Source organism: Taudactylus pleione, unplaced genomic scaffold, assembly GCF_031769625.1.
Source record: "Taudactylus pleione unplaced genomic scaffold, aTauple2 ptg000405l, whole genome shotgun sequence".
Lineage (NCBI taxonomy): Eukaryota > Metazoa > Chordata > Amphibia > Anura > Myobatrachidae > Taudactylus > Taudactylus pleione.
Genome location: NW_028284807.1, coordinates 438,871 through 446,176, shown reverse-complemented (window position 1 = coordinate 446,176; position 7,306 = coordinate 438,871). Strand labels below are relative to the sequence as shown.

General features: G+C 50.9%; 1 pseudogene; it reads right to left on the bottom strand.

Moving 5' to 3' along the window:
• Positions 1 to 3,602: 3,602 nt before the first annotated feature.
• Positions 3,603 to 3,718, bottom strand: LOC148506417 (5S ribosomal RNA; annotated as a pseudogene).
• Between the last annotated feature and the right edge of the window lie 3,588 nt (positions 3,719 to 7,306).

Genomic DNA, 7,306 nt, shown 5'->3' with positions numbered 1-7,306 from the left:
GGGACACTGGAGGTGCTTACGCTGGGGACGTCCCAAAGTTTTCCCAATGGGCGGGAGCGCTCTGCAGCGCCTGCAGAACTAGATGGCCAAAACGGTATGCCGAAGCAGCAAACGTACCAAATTTGTAAAACTTGATGAACGTGAGAACTGAAGACCAAATGGCCGCACGGCACAATTGTGACATGGAGGCTCCTCTACTGACCGCCCATGACTCACCCACAGAACGTGTAGAATGAGCCAAAATGGACGAAGGAGGCCCACGGTCGGCACTAACATAAGGCTGATGAATAGTCAGCCGAATGCAACATGCCAAAATCTGCTTAGATGCTGGCCAACCCATCCGAACAACATCATAGAGGACAAAAAAGCATCTCAGACTACGAAGGGACGCTGTCCTGGCAACATAGATGCGGAAAGCCCTAACCATATCAAAGGTAGAAGAACCACCAGAGTCCTTCACCGACGACTGTACCACAAGAGGCTGATTGAAATGAAAAGCCAACACAACCCTGGAAAGGAAGGCTGTACCGTCCGGAGTTCCACCCTAGGTGGCTATAAGACAGAGCACCCAAATCTGAAAATCTACGAGCCGAATCAAAAGTCAGGAGGAGGATAGTCTTTTAATACTGGTGCTTAAGATCAACTTCCTCCAAAAGGTTCAAACATGGGCGACTAAAGAAACAGAAGCACCAAGATTAGATCCCAGGGAGCTATTGGAGGTACAAAAGGGGCCTGCACATGCAAGACCCCTAGAAGAAACGTCAGCACCTCAGGAATGAGGGCCAATTTCCCTTGAAAGAAAATGGAAAGGGCACAAACCTGCACCTTTAAAGGTTCCCAGACGAAGGCCAGAATCCAGACCTGTCCAAAGGACAAGCAGAAACGAGACAAACGAAAAGTCCTAGACGGAAGACACCGACTGGAACACCATTTGAGATATAAGCACGCCAGAAGCGATGATAATGCACAGCCGAAACTGGCTTTCTGGTGCATATCATGGTAGGAATAACCGCATCTTGGATACCTCTGCATCCTAGGATATCGGTTTTAAGAGCCACCCCACGAAACGCAGTTGTGCTAAGTTGGGGTGTATGAAAAGGGGCCCTGCTGTAGAAGATCCGGGCACAGAGGAAGGGGCCACAGATCATTTGACAATAGGGACCGAAGGTTCGACAACCAACTTCTCCGAAGCCAGATTGGAGCCATGAGAATTACAGAGGCTGTCCCTTGTGTATCCTTTGTAGAAGACGAGGAAGAAGCGGTAAACGAAGTCATAGATCCACGGACTTGTCAGAGCGTCTACAGCTTCCGCTTGCGGATCTCGAGTATTGGACATGTATACTGGGAGCTGACAATTCAGTCGTGATGCCATGAGGTCCACCTGAGGACCTCCCCATCGACGTATCAGCGCGATGGATGAAGCATCCATTCCCCGGGTTGGACATCCTGTCAATTTAGGTAATCTGCTTCCCAGTTGTTCACACCCGGAATGAATACCGCCGACAGGATTACTGACTGGTTCTCAGCCCACTAGAGGATCTGAGTTACTTCTCGCATAGACATGCGACTCAAAGTTCCTCCTAGGTGGTTGATGTAAGTGACGGCCGTCGTGTTGTCGGCCTCAACTCTTACAGGATGAGCCTGTAGAAACTCTATTGTCTCTATCAGAGCATTGTAAATCGCTCTGAGTTCCAAGACATTTATGGGCCACGTCTGTTCTAGAGGAGACCATCTACCCTGAAAGTGGAAATCAAGGACTACTGCTTGCCATCCTCGGAGGCAGGCATCCGTGTTACGATGATCCAGTCTCCCACTCCGAATTTCCGGCCCGCTAAAAAATTGGTGGATTGCGTCCACCAGAAAAGGGCCACTCTGGTAACTGGGCTCAGATGGATCTGTCGATGTAGAAGCAGATGAGACCCTGATCCCTGTGCTAACAGGTCCAGCTGAAAAACCCTGGAGTGGGGCCGGCCGAACTTCAGTGCCTCAAAGGCAGCTACCATCCTTCCTAAGAGACGAAGACAAAGAAGCATTGACACTTCCTTTTTCTGAGGACCAGCTGAACTAACAACAGGATATCCCTGGCCTTGTCTGTTGGAAGAAAAATCCTCTGTGATTCCGTATCCAATATCATGCCCAGAAATAGAAGTTTCTGGTACGGATTGAGATTTGACTTCTTGAAGTTGATTATCCAACCGTGTTGGGTTAGAGTGTGATTGGTCAGTAAGGCATAACTAATAGAAGAGATACCGATGGAGCCTTGAACAACAGATCGTCCAAATAAGGGATTATGTGGTGAGCCGAGGATAACCCGCCTGGTGTGGTTCCCAAATGGGAACAAGGAGATAAGCATCCTTGAAATCCAGGGATAATAGGAACTCCCCTGGTTTCAAGCTCAAAATGTTCACTCCTGATGACCGAAGGAGAGCAATCATGACTGACATGAGTTTGGATGATACATCTTCAGATACAGGTTTAAAGACTTAAGGCTTAGTATGGGTCTGACCGAACCATCCGGTTTGAGCACTACAAACAGGTTTGAGTAAAAAAAACCCCATACCTCGCTAATGCTCCAGAACCGGAAATAGCACAGCTGACACCACTAGAGACCTGAGTGCCTCCTGTAGAATTCGTAGTGAAAAACCGAGGTGGAGGGGGGGCTTCGAAGTCTATTCGAAGCCCACGGTTCTGAAGAATCCACGGTTCTGAAGAGGTCTGGTTCCAAACCTGTTGAAATTCTTGCAAGCGGGCTCCCACCGCAGGAGACACCAGGTGGGACGGAAGACCATCATGCCACCTGTTTCTCAACTGGTTTAGGCTCTGGTCTATGTGGAACCGTGTGAGGACGACCTTTAACTCTGCCACCTCCCGTTGCGTGGAAACTGTCTGGCTCTACCACGGAAGGGCTCGAAAGGAATGAAACGAAGGTCCAGTATAAGGTCTTCTGGGATCCTGAAATAGCAGATGCAGATATGCGAGCACTAATCTGACTGGACCGCCCAGCAAACCACAGCCTTGTTAACCCAGGCGGTAACAAGAGTAGGTCTAAGGTGAACTACCACTGCGGTATATATAGATCTTAGTGTTGTCTCCAACCTACGATCTGAAGGGTCCTTTAAAACAGTAGCTCCCGACACCGGAAGTGCTGTTTTCTTGGAGAGACGGGAAACAGACACATCCATAGGAGGAGGTGTTTCCCACTTCAACATCATGGATGATGGAAAAGGGAAGCTAGATGGAAACCTACGTGGAATTTGGAACCGCTTATCTGACTGCATTGCTCAACAGATGCTGTCTTAGAAGTACCACACATCGAGGAATTCTTCGACTGACTCTTCTGACTGGAGAACAGGCATTAGAGTACGCTTTTGTGACAGTTTCTTTTTTTTTTTGGTAGGAAGTGAAGGGTGCAGGCACCGCTGCACCCATTACCTGACCCAGGGTGTCCGGAGATTCGGTTAACCCAGGTATCCAGGGAGGTTAAGACCTGCGCACCTCAGCCAACTTTGCTAAGTCTGACATAACTCCTACCACGTCAGTGGCCCATGGCGGTGTAGGAGAGTTAGTAATCACCATCTGTGGATCCGTTGTTAGCATCACATAATGTACAGCACCTGGTATTCCCAGGCGGCCTATCCAGGTACTAACCAGGTCTGACCCTGCTTAGCTTCCGAGATCAGATGAGATCGGGCGTGTTCAGGGTGATGTGGCCGTAGGCTGGACCCCGTGGCATGTGGCTTGGTCTGTTTGTTGTTACACTTGGAACAGACAAACAGCCTTTGAAAAGCTTTGGTTCTGTTGGACATGGTACACACAGTCACTCAGAGAAACAGCATAAAACAGAAAAGACACAGACAAGATAAAAAACAAGAAGGCTGTGGGACACAGAGGAGGAGAAACCCTCTCCCATAGATCAGACTCCCCTGCACTTACACCCCAGTTACTTACAGCCTCTCTACCAGGGATGTAATCAGGAGATGTACTTGTCCTGCAGCAGAGGAGTCCAGCCTTCTGTGTCTCTTACACTGCAATCTTCTTGTAATGGAGATGCAGTATGAGCTTTGCTGTGCATGAGAGAATGGCAGCCCTGCTGTATACAGCCATTGCCACGTAGAGGAGAGAGACCCGCGCTGCCTTTAAGCTCCGCCCATTCTTTATGCCCTAAAGGGCTATACAAAATGTCTGGCCATTAACCTCCCCCCCACGCGCCTCACCACGTGTACAGCGGGGAGAGGGAGAGCAGGTGCAGCCGTGCGGTAGCGCACTTAATTAGCTGCCCCAGCCACTTAATCAGCGGGGAGAGAGAGAGCCGGGTGCCGTGCTGTAGCGCTCAGTATCAGCCCCGCGCCTCCTGTAATAGCGGGGAGAGGGAGAGCCGGGTGCCGCGCTTGTAGTGCTCATTATCAGCCCCGCGCCTCCTGTAATAGCAGGGGGAGCAAGAGCTGAGTGCCACGCTTGTAGCGCTCAGTATCAGCCCCGTGCCTCCTGTAATAGCGGGGAAAGGGAGAGCCGGGTGCCGTGCTTAGTATCAGCCCCACGCCTCCTGTAACAGCAGGGGGAGCAAGAGCCGGGTGCCGCGCTTGTAGCGCTCAGTATCAGCCCCGCGCCTCCTGTAACAGCAGGGGGAGGCGCGGAGATAAGGAGACTCTGCATCAGCAGCCCCACGCTGTAAGAGCGTGGTTCAGTGCCTTAACAGTGGGAGGAGGGAGAGCGCACTTAGTCAGCAGAGCAGGGAGCTGTCTGCATTAGCTGCCCAGCACACTAAGTTCTGTAAGAACACTGGGCAGCGGCTGGAGCGGGAGCCGGGGGATGCGCAGGTGGTTACTCACCGCGTGGTCCCCGATGGGGTCTCTCTGCAGCATTCAGCACTTCTCTTTTTCCTGTTGAGAAATGTGCTGTGGTGGTAAGGAGCTGTCAGTGCTTTTCATATAAGCGCTGTGCACTCCTTCCTGCCTCCTATAAGGACAGGGCGCCAGGTACCCCCCCACCTTTAGAGAGGTGGCGAAGGGTACCTAAAAGTGTCAAAAGATGTGACAATAAAGAAAACCTAAATAAATAAAATAGATGTGTTGCTGGAGCACAGCAAATTGTGACCAGCTCCTAGTAGGCACATTTTCTAAACTGAGGGCTGATGGGGTATAGAGGGGGAGGAGCTTCACACTTCTAAATTAATTAAAGTGCCGGCTCCAGTTATCCATGCCTCTATACCCCAGCGTAAGCACCTCCAGTGTCCCCTAGTGGATGAAAGAGAAATATACATTTAAACCATATAGTGCATAGCCTATTAAATATACGTTGCTTCATGCACTAATGCATTGCAGATCAGCTACAGTGCATTACAGCAATACATATATACTTTAATACAGTTTATTATAAACCATGTGCAGTGCGCTTTTACACTGTCCTTTTAAAAATGGCGCAATGGCATGAGGGTTAATCCCCTCAATGCTTTGGCAGCCATTTTAATCACGTGTGGTCGGCCTCCGGCCACAGCTCCCCTGAATGCCATAATGAAAGCTGTCCTAAATAATGTGGCCTCGCCCGCGTCTCTGCACACCCCTGGCACCATGCTCACTAGCTTCGCTAGCCTCTCAATTGTCACTTGTTCCCTACTGTCCAGCCTCCGCACCACTGCTCTGGCCCACCCTTTCATTACTGTGCGGACTACAAAGTCCTAGGTCACGTCCCGTTCCCCCTTCAACTTTGCAATAAATGATATGCCAGCCAGCGTCGTATTTGCCCTTGCCCTGGAAAACTTCTCCCTTCTCAGCCTGCCTAGGAAAACCAACAGTTTCTGTTGAGGGTCATTACCCTCCAGTCCTCCTGCACTTGCAAACTGCTGCCACTTCTCCCAGGTGGCTTTGTATGCTGTCCATGTCCTAGGCGCCAGGGACCGCTCACTGAGGGCACTAAGATCGTGATCGGTTCGACTATCTGCCAAAGATTGGAGGGGCATGTTAAACCTGTCGACTGTGCCTGCGGCGCCACTGCCCTAAACTCCTTCCACTTCTGCCTAGACAATGCGTCCGCTATCACGTTCTGCTCCCTGGGCACGTGCCTGGCTTTGAATGTGATGTTGTACCGCAGGCAGGCCGCCACTAATCTCCTCACTAACCTGATAACCGGTGGGGATGATGCCCGCTGGTTATTTACAATCTGCACCACCCCCATGTTGTCACACCAAAATTGTATACATCTGTTGGCCAGCCTGTGGCCCCAGATGACCACTGCTACCACTATCGGGAACAATTCCAACACTGCCAGGTTTTTGGTCAGTCCAGTGACCACCCATCTGGCCGGCCACTGCTGGGTGCACCATTCCCCCTGCAGGTAAGCCCCAAAACCTGTTGCACCAGCCGCACCTGTGAATAACTGCAACGCGTGGTTGCCAGCGGTTTGTGCTTGCCAGATACAAACGCCATTGAAATGCAGGATGAATTCCTCCCACATTGTCAGGTCGTTTCTAAGGTCTTTGGAGATGCGAATAAAATGGTGCTTCTTCTTAATGCCTGCCGTGGCCTGCTACAGCCGCCTTTTAAAAATCCTGCCCATGGGTATTACCAGGCATGCAAAGTTGAACCTCCCTAACAAGGACTGCATTTGGCCTAGCATGACCTTTTTTGCCCTTGCGCAAAACCCGATCTCGCGACCTAGCTTTACTACCTTCTCGGCTGGGACTCACTCTAGCCTCTCTGAATTGGTCTCTATGCCCAAGTATGCCATTATGGTCTTCGGCCCCTCTGTCTTTTCTCGTGCAATAGGGATGCCAAATTCCCCTAGCATGGTCTGGAGCTCCTGCAGGAGCCGGCCGCAATTATCTGACCGGGGGGGCCTGCTAGCAGGAAGTCGTCTAAGTAATGCGCTATGGCCCTGGCACCTGTGCGCTCCTGCAATCACCACTGCAAGAAAGAGCTGAAGACCTCAAAGAAAGCGCAACCCATGGGCAAGCACTTGTTTATGAAAAAATACCCGTCGAAATGGAAACCCATGAGTCTAAAGCTCTCGGGATGCAGGGGCAGCAATCTAAAACCGGATTCAATGTCCAGCTTCGCCATGAGTGCTCCCCTGCCCTGGCTTTTCACCATCTGCACCCCTCTGTCAAATGACTGGTACTGCACTGAACACTGATCCCAGTCTAGGGCATCATTCACTGATGCACCCTCTGGATAAGATAGGTGCTGAATGAGCCTAAATTTCCCCGGCACCTTCTTCGGGACCAGCCCAAGAGGTGAAATCACTAACTCTGGTATCGGTGGGGCGCTGAACGGACCCGCCATCCTGCCTAGTGCCAGTTCCTTTACAATCT